General features: G+C 37.1%; 1 pseudogene; it reads right to left on the bottom strand.

Annotated features, from left to right (window-relative positions):
- Nucleotides 1-9,878: 9,878 nt before the first annotated feature.
- On the bottom strand, nucleotides 9,879-14,085 carry LOC109078489 (annotated as a pseudogene).
- Between the last annotated feature and the right edge of the window lie 565 nt (nucleotides 14,086-14,650).

The raw sequence follows: 14,650 nt of genomic DNA, 5'->3' as shown, positions 1-14,650 counted from the left end.
CTGGTGGTCCGGACTAAAAGGAGGCACCCCTTGAGCGGGGCTCCAGCGCAGGGGGGGGGAGTATAAAAAAAACCCGTTCTGTATATACTTATGCAAAAATTGATGGTGGTTATGTGTCTACTAATAAACTCGGTGGTTTCCTTTGCAGTGCTCAGGTTACAGTGTTTACTAAAACCAGCGATGCTTAGGAACCTTTAGGTACCTGCAGCTAAGCTCTGTGTACTTTCTGAAAACCACATGGTGGTCAGTGTGCACATCCTGTGACACACTGCTTTTGCGCACTTTCTAAAAAATCCACATATTGGTAAGTGTGCAATGCAAGACTCTGTGCGCTTTCTGAAATCCTGTATGGTAAGGGTTACGCGCTCCGCCTCGTTCCCTTTCTTGAGATGATTAGACCTTTGTTCCTTTGGGCTCCATTCAGCCAGTGTGTATTTGTTTATACACTTCAAGGCATCGCTTCCCTCAACATGAAGGGGCTATTCGGGCGATTCTCGTGGTAGTTTAGCAGGCGCTCCCCTTTCCAAGAAGGGGTTCGCCTATGAAGCGCTGCTACTCTGGATTCAGGAGTTCTCCTATCATGTATGAGACTCTGAGTTTTTTGTTGTGTTTCCACTGTTTTTCCTCTATGAGCGCTCCAGCATTATTTCCAACAGATCGACCTAGTTGATGACTCCCAAAACATACTTTTTATAGAGCGATGGCACCATATCCATCTATGAGATATGCTCTATCAAGAGTGCAACGAAGAGCCCTTCATTTTATAGAAACTATTGCAAATCCAGTGAATATGGGTAAGTGTGCACTCTGTGCAGATCGATTGAATAACTTTCTCTGATAAAAATCCCACACATTGTGGTAAGTTCGCCTACGCTAGGACTTCTCGTGCAGTTCTTTCTACAATTCCTATATGAGTGAAGGCATATCGACGCAAGTTGCGTTAGTGCCCTTTCTTGAGAGTGGTTAAAAGCGCCGCCAGGTCATATTAGGCGACAACGCCGACATCATGTATATCCCGGATACCTATCTAAAACAGTGGTTGGTTGCCTACTGGAGATCTGTTTAGAGGACCAGCTTCCTGCAGGCAAAGCGCTCTTTATGCTGTCGGGAGGGCAAGCTAAAGCTGTTAGACCCATGTGTGACAGGCTAGACTTAGTATCAAAATTCTAAGGTTCATAGTCCGAATACCCTTTAAAAAGGAAATTAGTCTCCTGCTTTCCATGCCTTTAGCTCTAACAACCGGCCCCGAGGACCTAAAAATTAAGTGGGTGGTAATGTAGATCTAGGCACTTGTGGCGTTAAGAGGGTATATGGTCACAGAGCAGCCGTCTAAACGTCCCGGGGGCAAAAACCCCATTGAATATGGTAGAAGTTTCGGTACGTTATTGTTCGCCATGTATCTGCCCACTGCCACTCCACCTAGCATGGCGCCATCAAGTGGGTAGACGTGTCTCCCCTCGCGCCCCTTTAGAGGAACGCAATTTAGTTTCGAAAGTTTCCTTGAAAAAAGGCGAGACGTCTCAGGTTTGCCAATGTAACCATGGTGGCCTGAGGTAAGGGAAACGGAGGCAACATGGTCCCTCTTAGGCTGCTCTTCCCTGCCTCATACTTCTGGGGTACACGCTTCCGACGAAGAAAGATACAAGTGACATGGACGGGTGTTCCTTCCCAGCGATGTCTGTTCTATCAGTCGCATACCGATGGATAGGTAGGTAGTGAAGGCAGAAGCTGTCGCCGGCCAAGTCGTGGGTTGTTTTTTCATTGGTATGCTTCAGGAACACGGGTCACGACGACAGGTGTTTTCTGATCCCATAGAGCTAGCCCCTAGAGAGCGCCATATTTCATATCCAAATATTCTAAGGTCTCGTTCGCCTACGTACGGGAAAACGATGGTTACATTCGTAACCTGACTACGTTTTTCTAGAGCCGATTGCCGGAATGCCAGAGTGCCGATATCTATGTTTAGGAGTCTCAGGGTCAGCCGACTATGGGCCCGAGATGTGTGCTGTCCGTATTTTTCGAGCTGATATTCTGAGTTATTTCCCCCTCAAATTTTGCATGCTAAAATGTCACACTAAAATAATCAGTGGTAGCACAAACATTTCTAAACTTAGCATTATTTAGTGAGCACTGACTGGAAACCATTTCTCTCTGAATCTTAATTTTTTGTGCATCCTGCAACGGTATTTACAAAATAAAACAAAAAAAATTATCTAAAAGCAACCTTAAACCAAACCAATCCAATAAAAACTGTGACCAAGTATTAAATATGATAAACCATGGTAATATAGTACTATATAGATTATATATTATATATTATATATATATATATCTATATATTATATTATCTATATTATTGACTAATATATTAAGAAAAAAAAAGTCAATGCATTTACATAAAAAGGTTTTCTAGAGCATTTAATACCAAGCAGAATTTTTTCATAGTTTGTGATTGAAAATGAAATGTTAAACTTAAACTATTAAATTTAAATAAAATAATATAAAATTTTAATAAATCAAAATCAATTTAAACTGAAAAATATAAAAATATAAAATATATAAAAAAATAAATATAATAGTGCTTGCAAACCACTAGAGCAACCAGCAAAATTTTATCGTGTTTTGGTATAAATGGACCCCAGAAATCCTAAAGTGAATACCTAACTTCAACTTAACAGTCGCCGTCTGTTCATTATAAGGATTTAAGCTACAGTCAGCCAAACAGACTCAAAGGTCTAGTACATGGTCCGTTTTTAAATAGAAACCGTGGTGTGAATACCGGTCCAATCTGCTGTTATCGCCAAGGAGACGCGTTTTTGCTCGATGTGGCAAAGAGGATCATCTCCTTTCCGTCTAGTACATTACAAAACAATAAAAAAAAAAACTTATAGTGTAAACATTCAGTTAACAATAGGCGAATAATGGAAAAACATTCGGATATAGTGCAGAACGAGACAAATGCCCATTTCGTGAGCAACAACCTCCAAATACATCTAGCCAAACAACCCAAAAATGATGCGCATAGCCTCGTCCTCCGTCATGCGTACGCGACACACCAACGGTCACTGATCCTAATGCAACTGTAAAACACCATGCCAGGATTTTTTTTAAAACAAAACCAATATGATCCTACCGGAATCGGAAATGCAAAAATTCAAAATCGAATATTTTGCAGAGACAGGATAATTGTAAAAGTACTGGTTCAGTAACTAACTCGCAGTAAAATGGGTCTGTAATGTGTAAGGTGATAAAAAGCGTTAGAGGTCACATGAGCACAAAAAATCAAATTTACTGCGCAAGCACATTTAGCCACAAGAGAGCGCCCACAGTTACTTTGGGATCATTTTATTTTTACTACTCACTATAGTTGTAATTTGAAACATATTGCGCAAATTTGCGTTTTAAAATACAAAAACGAGCAGCCCGATACCATTTAAAGGGTGATCGCATTCAGGCGGTTCCTTGACCAACTGGGGAAAAACATGGCAACATAAGCTAAAATGATCTCAAGGTAAAAGCAAAGCGCCCCATTTTATCAATTATGATTCATAAATCAATTAAGTCATTGTAACCAGTCTGCTAATATAATGTTATTCAGAATTCTTAAAACCCCTTTCATTCGGGTTGGGAAGAAGCTTGTTTTTCCTCAGGAGGTAGGCTATTTGCACATTAATAATAAATACTGCTGCAGAAGCTAGTTGCAGCATAATATTATTCATTGATTGTTAATTTAAACGACTATCGATCATGGCAAACCCCAAACACATCCGCAGCCAAAAAGATCTGCCCAGACATCATCACAATTGCCACTTGTCAGTCACAAAACACCCTCCCCGTCTTTCTCAGGCCTAGAGTGTCTCTTTACAAACATCAATACATAGATAGCTTTCATATGTCCATGTAGACAGACAATTTCCTTGCAGAAATGTATATGTATCTAAACCTTTGTAACTACAAACAGGAGTAAAACTCCACAGCGTCTGAAAGAAACTCAGTAATATAAGGCACATATTCTTACTGAATACCCTGACAATACTGGTGTTTGTATTCTGAACTGAAATAAGTCTTTGCGTCTCTTGAGGCTATAAATCTTAATGAAGTGGTTGTCTCGACTCAGTGCTCAGATCCCTTCAGTCTTCACAATAAAAGAGTGTCTAAGCCGCTTTGTGAACCAGTAAGACTCCGTGCATTATGACCTACAATGACTGCATGAGTTAATAAGCTTAGAAACAGGTCCTGTTTGAGCACTGTGGACTAACTTAATGTACAAAAGGTGGATGTTCCAGTAAACTGGATGTAGGCCACATTTGCCTGAAGACAGTTCAATGTACTAGGATTTGTCTAGAAATGAACTGTCTGTCATTATTTACTCACCTCGTCATTCCAAGTCAATTCACATCATGTTTTTACATAACAATGCAGGTTGTTTCTAAAGCAGCTTTACATTAAGAAATAGTAGTATAAATAAGTGTACCATTCAATTTCTCTCAGATGTGGAAACATCTCTAACCTGTTTTTTTTGTCTAAAAAAAATTAAAAGGAGTTCACTCCCAAAATGAAAATTTCTGCTTAGGGGAATAGTTTGATATTAATGGCTTGATCAGGTCATTGGTGCTAGTCATCGAATGAGAGTCCAAAACAGCTTTGATAAAAAACATCACATATAATCCACAGGCAATCTAATGATTACTCCTTGTCCACTACAATAAACATCTGCAGTAAGTGAAAAGTTGGATGTTTTGGGAACAAAACAAATACATCAATAAGTCATTTTGACTTTTAACAATTCCATACATATTGCTTGCCAAGTGAAAAAAGTGAATCAGGAGAGAAATCTGCACAGATCAAATGACCGTGATAAGTGAAAAAACAGTTATAAACGATAATACGTATGTTTCAGTGGACCTTTTCAGATATTAAGCAACTCATTTTTGGCCAGAAGTGATGGTTTAATGTTAAAACGCCTTAATGATGGATTTATTTATTACAAACATGCAGCTTTTCACTTCAATAAAGACATTAATTGATGGACTAGGAGTTGTACACATTGTGGATTACTGTGACATTTTTATCAGCTGTTTGGACTGTCATTCTAACGGCACCCATTCACTGCAAGAGGATTCCATTGGTGAGCAAGAGATGTCATGCTAAATTTCTCTCCAAATCTGTTCCTAAGTGAAGAAACAAAACAAAACATTAAAAAATCAAATTTTAATTTATTTTTGGGGGGTGAACTATTCCTTTAAAGTCAAAGTTAAGAACAACATGAAGTAGACGATGACATCATTTTTATTTATAATTTTTTAATCTTTTTAGTTTTATCCATTTGGTTAAATCTCATGTCCAGCCTTGTGTATAATTCAGCATGGTGACAGTTTTATGCTGACTTGACGCAAGCAGTGTGTGAGGAGCATTTTCACAAATCTAGTCTGGTCACCACCAATACAAATTGACATTTGCCCTTCTTTCCCAATCACTCAGTGATTCAGAGGCCAGACCTCTCGCTTGGTCTGAAGCGAAGAATATAACATATCCTATGCATGCAGCAAGATTTTACATCGGCATAGTACAGGCTGCCAGGCAGCTGCATTGTGTCTCTGGGTCTCGTAATGAATTATGAAAAGATGAGCAGCTCCTCTACAGCTGGAGCAGGTCAGAAGACGTGGTCAGGAGCTGGTCTGTGCTCAAGCAGGGGGTCTGTCATAGGATGCACTCAACCGTCCAGTCCCCTACTGCTGGTAGTATCTGGCACTTCTGCCCTGGTCTCTCCTGTACGATCTTGGGTTTCAGAGGGTGTAAATGGCACTGCATTCCACTGGTGCAGTTTTTCCTGGTGAAGCTATACCCTTATGTTGTCCAAAAAATCAGAGCAATTTAAGATAAAAAAAAAAACAAAAAAAGTCTGATTGCCAAAAGTCGGGAGGCATTTCCCTGTCTAATTCATAACTGTAAATCACCAAATTTCTAACACTGACGATAAACACGATTTCATGGTTTCAAGCATGGGAGTGTCTATAAAGTTACACAACTCCTTGAACAAAACCAGCTTTTCCTAGATGTAGCTTTGTACATTTCTTCTTCTACAGTTTTTGTGCACATTATCTAATTGTAATTGTAATATTTAAAAAAGAAGTTTCATTAGTAACCTAGCCATTAAAATAAAAAACTTGGTGCATTTTTTAATGTTTTAAAAGGTCTTTCTCCATGAAAAGGTACATTTTTACAAACATGCTGCTCAGGAGGCACATAAATTTGCATTTACAGCAAAAATAACAATTGTTAATGCAGTTTTTAAACATTACATTCATTAAAGAATTCCTGAAAATATATATATAATTTTATAATTTATATCATTCCTTTCCATAATAATATGAGGCAGTACAACGGTTTTCAAAATTGATGATACAATAATTAGCAACACATCAGCATATTATAATGATTTTGATTCTTCGTATGTGACACAGAAGACTTGCGCATATTTAATACCTATAAAAACATTAAAATAGTAAACAGTTTTACTTATTAAATTCTAAAAATATTTCTACAATATTTTTTATCAAATAAAATGCAGAAAAGAGACTTCTTTCAAAAAAACATTAAAAATCTTACTGATCACAGTAGTGAACAGAAATGTCATAAAATTACTACGTTTTAAGTCTGACATTATAAATACATATATATATGCACTCAGGAACTTGAACACATGAATAGAAATGTGAAATTAAAAATGATAAAATATATGCTCTGTCATGACAACAACAATTCTAAAGCTGCTGTTCTCTCTCTCTCAAAATCTAAATCAAAAGCTACTCTGATTCATCATTTGAAGCAGAAAACCGGAAAAGCATTCTGCATTTAACAGGAGAAACAAGAAAAAGCTCTGTTGACAGAAAAATGGTTAAAAAACGCTTTCCAAGTGTTTTAAGAGCCGGTACAAACTTTTGATACGCTCATCATTAGGTTTCCTCAAAACCGATTACCCCTGTCTTAATTAAAGTGTTTTCAGAGGGTACTCTTCATTCACATTGTTATTGTCCTATGGCTTTCGTCTGGGGAGTTGGCCCTTAATGTTTTGTTGGGGTTAAAAATATGAGTTAATTTTCCAGCAGCTGATTTTTTAATTTCCTCATACTCCGAACAAAACAATTGCCATTATCTTGCCAAAAAAACAAAACCTTAACCCACAGTCATAGCATATGCACGTATCCTAATCACGGAGTTGTTTCATTTCACTGCTATGTTTGTTCCTAACCGTCCACAGTCTCCCAGGAGACGCAGAATTGCGTCTGGAGACGTTCAGATACGGCCCATCTGTCTCGGATATGGGTACAGTGCATCAATGTTTCATGAGTCCTTTCCCTGTCTGGTAAGTTCTTTGCAAACTCCATCTCCCAAAATGACAGTTACTTGTCTATTGTTAAATATATCTTCTCCATTATTACGCTTAACCCTGCCATGCAATTTAACATTACATGAAAGTGCATCATAGAGAATTCCAGCATATGAACACAATTAATCACCGCTCATTAGATTTCTTTGTAGCCATTCATGCAATTAGCACATTCGCATGGCAGTTTAAATGAATCTCGTCTCCTCTAACTCGATAAGCGCCTCGCTCCCCGCATCCTCGTCCTCCATCTGGTGCTTTAGGACTTTTCCGCTCTTGCATGGCCTCATTCTCACCAGACAGATCCTTTCTAAGGTACTGCTTCCTGGAAAACCACCTCAACGTCAACCCACAAAACTAGAGATTTAACCCCTGGAGGGCTGGCATATTTTACTTTTCTCAATCCCACTGTCCCTCCTCAATATATTGTTATGATAATATCCGTCATCAACCAATAATGTAAATAGTCAGATTTCTCTATGCTTTAATCATGGACATACTTATCAGCATGTACTATTTTGAATTTGCATTGGCCTCTGACATCTAACAGCAAAGACATCTCTAATATATCTTACTGTACTACCCTGTGAATTAATTTGATGGGATAGAGGACCGTAATGAACAAACTTAGGCTATTTACCGGTTTGTTCAAGTGAATAGAGAGTTTGGTACAGCACTGCAGGACATATGATTAGAACTGCAGTTAGAAATAGCTCAAAGTGCCTTTCCATCTGAAACAAGAGATAATGCTTACCACAGGCATCATTATCAAACAATACTCCTCACGAACAAATAATCTAAAAAAAGGAAATCGCCAAAGCATTTTCCAGTTGCGTAAATATGGTCATATTTGTAATAAGAATGCAGAGATGCAGAGATGCAAGATGCAGAGATTTTGGTTTTGTTACTCAAGTAGCCTACATACCTCGAACATGTCTGAGCGCCTCTGATTACCCACTAATCGAGGTTTTGGCACACCCTAGCCACAGCAATCCCTGTGCCTATACACTTAACATTTTGAGTCTTATTTTCTATTATCAATTAATAAATGTATAAGAGGTTCTTTAGCTTTGTACTACTGTTTCCTATTGTTAGCCCGATAGCTACGACATACTTCTTCACTGCAATGATTTAACTTATTTTTAACTTAATTTTGAATTGAATTGAATTAAAATTAATGAATTTTATTGAACTCAAGTGTAATTTTAATTGTATGTTATCCTGGCTCATTGTTTCTTATTTTTTCTGGTGTCATGCGCTTCAGTTGTTTTCGTTGGGTACTGGCTATTTTTTTTTTTACCATATATTTTTAATTTCATTGGTCGTATTCATCGAAAACATTAGTTTAAAATGCAAATAGTTTACTGTCTCTCACATATCACAGAAAAAGGCTTGTGACTTCCGCGACAGAGCTGGTTGAGCTCTCATCTATCGTGACAGATTCATCTTTGTCTGTTGGCGTGTTATCAAATTCTTTGCTCCGAGATGATTATTTATTTTAATTTTTTTTTCACTGCGTGAAACGTTGTGCGTGAAAAACAATTCAGCTTAAAAGCTGGCATCCTTGTTCCACGTTGCAAAATAATGTATCCAAAATATAGATAATAGGAGAATACAAATACAAATATTGAATAGCTTGTAACTTTTGTAGTTACTGAAACATTTTAAACCTTGCAGAAACGAAATTATAGAAAGTATGTAGGCCTTTATGTATATAAAACATAATGTGTAGGCTACTTTTTAAAGTGGAGCAGCAATAAAACTATAAAAAAATCTCCTAAAACAGTGCTTTGTCAAATTAACTGTAACACAACCATAACGAACACTTTTTGCAAGAAGACTAAAACATTATTCTAGCCAATGTGTTTTCTCAAACAATGGTGAGGCTCCCCCTAGTGGTGACTGCGTTTTAACAGGAGAGGAAGTCGAGACTTTTCTCACAATCCTACAAGCTTTTTAATGGACATTGCATGCAACAACATACAAACTCAAAAAATAAAAACAAACACGTTTCACAATACAACTGTCTGATTTGTTGTTAATATATAGCTTATGCTGAAGCATCTGAATTAAAATAGGCATTCTTACAATCACTTTTCCGAAATTAAAACTTCTTTTTCTCGTTAATAAGACTCAAGTTCGCTAAATCAAAGCGAGGCTCTTCATGCAGCTGTAATAACTTCATGAATGTTTCTTTCCCCTGTTCTTTCAAAGCTGTCATCACTAAAGCATTTAATCTTGCTTTAATGTGGCACAGCTTTGAGCACAAATCCATTACCACAAATTGCAAAGCAGTTTTAAATGGATAAAATGTTTTATCTGCACAAATATCCACTGTTGATACACAAGCATTGCTCCCTTTGTAATCCTCTTTCTCACACCAAATACACTCTGTACATGTTTGCTTTCAAATACAATGTTGCGCATACAATTAACTTTTGTGCCTTAAGTATATAGTTTTATATATTAATACATATTTTTGGTTGCAATATTTGCATTTCAAATGACAATCGTGTTGTCTTCTATGCCGACAAACTTTTTAATTGAAAAAGTCAGATATTAATAATATGGATCCCCAGTTCCCACCTTCACTGTTGTATTGGTCCTACACAAAAACAGCTCTGGGATCACAGGAAGTTAACGCAGCATCTTGAGTTTGCGGTAAAACGACACGGCCATGAGGGCAGCAACGGTGCCCACAATGACGAGGACGGCCAGAGCGACGCCCAGTCCTACAGACGCCCCATTACCACTGTCCTTCTGTGCGCTGCTCACCGCTGTACAGAAATACAAGGGACAGCATGTTATAACCAAATTTTCTGCCATTCTTCTGTAAATGAATCACATTGATGAGGGAGGCTTACCTTCTTCTTTAGTGCTGAGAGCTGAAAGAAAGAACAATATGCAGTTATTATTTACCTACATTTATGTGTCTTGAAATAACTTAAAATGCTTTTTTATATATTATGAGGAGGATAGTGAGGTGGAAAGAGCCATACGGGTTTCTGCTCTTGTCTTAATAGGTCCTGAGGAGATGAGGGTGGTGTCTGAGATGCCATCTTTAATTGTCGTTGTCTTTGTATCCCGTCTCCTCCTCCTGTTGCATTGCTGATCATTGAAAACGGATGAGGGTTAAACGATAAAGCAGGAAACATTGATCTGCTCATTCAGGTAAGACTTGATTCTTGTAGTCTGATAGGCCGGTTTGAAAAGCGTGTGTTACCTTGAACTGGGCGCAGGTGCTGGTTTCACACAAAGCCTGGTGATGCAGTGGAGGTAGTAGGTGGAAATGGTCTGGTTCTGCTGCTCAATAAAGCGGAAGGCCGGGAAGCTAAAGCGAGCCTTCTGACTGTTTTTCCATTCTCCGACATGCTGGTAAACTGATCCTGCGAGCACCTGCGAGAAAAGAAGAGAAGGAGAATTTTTAAAGCATGACAAAATGGCTTTCCATTCTTTGTGGCTTTGTTGAGTTTATAAAATAATTCTGTAGAGACTCTAAAAAACAATTTCTAATTGATGAAGTGTTATTTAAATGATTATATTTTTATTTGAATTTAATTGCATTTATATATATTATTATTAGTAGAATAAAAAAAAGAAGAAAAAAAGACAACCAATTAATTTCCATGGTTTACTCATATTTTAAAATAATTTTTATAGATTATTTCAATTTCAATTGATCAAATATTCTTTAAAATGATTTATTTTGTTATATTTATTTATTTATTATTTTTAGTAGAAATACAGCATATACAAACATTTATTTCATAATGATATTTAAATTCTTATTATCCAATGAAAGGATACATTTGTGTGAATTTTTAAAATAAAAGACCAAAAGGATTAACAATGCAGATGAATTTTCACAGCCTTTTTTGTTTATATTTACCAAGGGGGCAATATTTTTGGCCACGACTGTATAAAATAAATTAGATGATGAATTGCATGGCTTTGTGGCTTTGTTTTGAAAATAACCTTCCAATTCCAATATATTCTTTTTTTTATTATATTAGATAAGTTATATGAATTATATTATATTTATTTAATTTAAATATAGAAATAAGTAAAATATAAAGACATTATATTATATTATATTATATTATATTATATTATATTAGTATTATATATATTATATTATATATATTATAAATGTTGTTTTTTTAACATGACTTCTCTCAAAAATTCCCTGATATGTTTTTTTTTTAGACTTACGGGACGAAAAGGTTGAAAAAGGTTGAATTTGAGGGTAAGGCTGAGATGGAGGCATAGCATCGATCCAGCAGTATATGATACCTGTAGAGGACAGAATCATCAGTTTTCTACATTAACTAATGGAGGCATATCTTAGAAGAAACATCAGCAAATGTTTACTCACTGTGAAGTCAAGTTTGCTGCAATGACTTGCACGTAGATTCTGGTTCTGAGCTCAACACCAAGAGCAGGGATAACAAGTGGAGTTGTGTAGTTTATATCCTAGAGACACAATTCAAATATGAAGTCTTGGACACAGTACAGCATAGCATAGAAAAGCTATAGATTTTGGAAACTTTTTCTCTCGTAGCGTATTTACTTTGAAGAGCTGCATGCTTAGAGTGCTGATGAAGCTACCATTGTTGTCAACCACTGCAATGGAGGAGGATGACCTGAAGAGGGAGGCAAAGGTGACAGATTACAAATGATACATAGAAAATAATTATTCACTAATTAGTTCAGAATGTCAACAAGCTGCACACTAGTGTTTCAAACTACTGTTTTGTTCACATTTAAAAAGTCTCTTATGCTCTTCAAAGTTGCATTTATGTAATCAAAAATAGAGTAAAAATAGTGACAAATAGTGAAAGATTTTCACATTTAATATATTTTAAAATGTTATTTATTCCTGTATTGGCAAAGTTGAATTTTCAGCATCATTGCTCCAGTCTTCAGTGTCACATGATCCCTCAGAAATCATTCTAATACACTGATTTGGTGCTCAAGAAATGCTTATTCTTATTATCATCATCAGTGAAAACAGTTAAACAGTTTAAAGTTTTTCTGGAAATCATGATACATTTTTCATTTCGGATTTTTTAATGACTAGGAAGTTCAAAAGAAAGCTTTTATTAGAAATCTTATGTCTTTACACTCACTTTTGACCAATTAAATTCATCCTTGTTGATTCAAAAGGTAAGCCAGAACATGGGCCAGTCCAAAAGTTCCCTAAAACTCTGACTAGACTGGAAGACTAAGTCCAGCTTAGGCTGGTTTAAGATTTTTTTTATTATTATTTTTCAGCAGAATTCATCTATTAAAAGAGTTAAAAGAGCTTACACATCAACTTGTGTATTGTTGATCAGGTACTGGAGAGGATATGCACAGGAGTAAAAATAACTCAGCTCGGCGTTGTAGGTCACTGTTCCTATTGTGGGGTCAAAAGATCTGACCACCCCACTGACATTCACCGTCTGGATGTTAGAGAAGTCCGAGAAGATCCCTGTCCCTGGAGCGCTGGTGGTCTACAAATTAAGACCATGAATAAAATGAATTAGACTTGCAGAGAGAGAGGTTACACAATACAGGGGAAATGGGGGGGAACTAATCATTTTTTGTTAAAGTTTTTAAATCACTACTTTTCAACATGTTGAGTAACACTGAACCCTGTTGGTAACCTGTTGGTGCATTTTTTTTTTTTAAACAGGCCAGTGCTCAAGTTCCTGATTTAATTAGAGAAATACTTTCAGTGTGAATATAGTTGAAGATGCAGTAATACTCACGCGGAAGATGCTGCCGCAGGCGTCTAATTGTGTTAGCGGGAAGCTGAAGCGCACGACCGGAGGACTGACAGTCGCGTCCATCTTCCCGCGACACAACGGGTCATCTTTGATTTGATTCAGAATCAACAGACTCTCGTTATATCCAGTGTAAATGACCGGGCAAACCTGGATTGCCAAATTTATAGACTGGGTCCCGCAATACACTGCGATGTCGGTGTACGCTGTAACACAGAAACAAGCTCCCTTTTGTCTTTCCTTTAAAACGGATTCATTGTTTTAGTTATAAAATCAGTTACAATAGGCTAATAATTGGAGACACAACCATGCAGTACAATAGGCCTACCTGGACGCCTGAAGGAAGTCCCACAATCACTAACATAAGAGCCAGGTGGCCTTTAACCATTGCACCCAAAATCAAGAGGCTGAGTAGAACCATGTCAGCTACAGTATCTGCTCTTCATCAATGTCCAAAAATGACTGTTAAATGAGTCTCAGCACCCCGGAGAAAATCTCAAAGTTATCCTTGCTGTAAAAGATCCTTTATCATCTCAAAGTCACTGTTGGATTAACTCTGACAGGCTTCAGTCTGTTATTTATATAGTATGCGTGTGTAGAGAAGTTAGTTAGAGGACTTCCCGCAGGATTGGGCCAAACAAGGTCATTTTGCCATTTGGTATGGTTGCTCGAGTTCTCAAGAACAATTCACTTTTGTGGATAAGGTACCATTACCTTTTGAGGCAACCCTTGAACTTTACACATCACCTTTATATAGTTAGACCATAACATGACCACTGTCTTTGGTCATCTTGTTACATCCTGAAACCTATTAACATGTAATTTAATAAACTAAGTACAAACTCTATTGTAGAAGTACACATATATGAGAGATCCTGTCTTCTGTTTGGACCTACTGTAAATTCCTCGGTCTGACCTCTGAATTTCCATGCCTTTTAGAAGGTTTGTTACCTTTAAATCCTGATGGTCACTGCATGAAATCGCACGGTTTGTACACACCTGCTTTATTGATGTGATGATAGTCAAAGGGATCTGCTGAAGGGGTTCATTGTGGCACAAAAAAGATATTTTGAAAAAATGTCAGTGTAAAATGCTTGGCATCTAAAACAACACTGGACTCCACTGACTTTCATTACATTTTTCAATTACAACAACTGTTTCAAAGAAGAAAGAAAGTCATTCAGGTTTGGAACGACACAACGAGTACATGTATGGCAAATTGTTAATTTTTTGGGTGAACTATCCCTTTATAGAGTAACAACACATCAGTAATTCTGAAGCTTTTCGAAGGTTGCATAAAAAAAATTTGGCTAGAGTTTTGGGATTCTTCGTTGCTTCTTATCAACAGCTTTAATGATGTGAAATCTGTGAAAATCAAGAAACACCAATGGAACTGTAACATGAAACCTGTCACTGAGCTACCTGGGAAGGACAACACTTTTTTCTAAGTTAGGGTCCACAATCAGAGTGTAGGGTGTTGATCCTTCCTCTTTTG

This window comes from Cyprinus carpio, chromosome B6 (assembly GCF_018340385.1).
Source record: "Cyprinus carpio isolate SPL01 chromosome B6, ASM1834038v1, whole genome shotgun sequence".
In the NCBI taxonomy this organism is placed as follows: Eukaryota; Metazoa; Chordata; class Actinopteri; order Cypriniformes; family Cyprinidae; genus Cyprinus; species Cyprinus carpio.
Note: the sequence above shows the minus strand (reverse complement) of the source record. Positions and strands in the feature narration are given on the sequence as shown.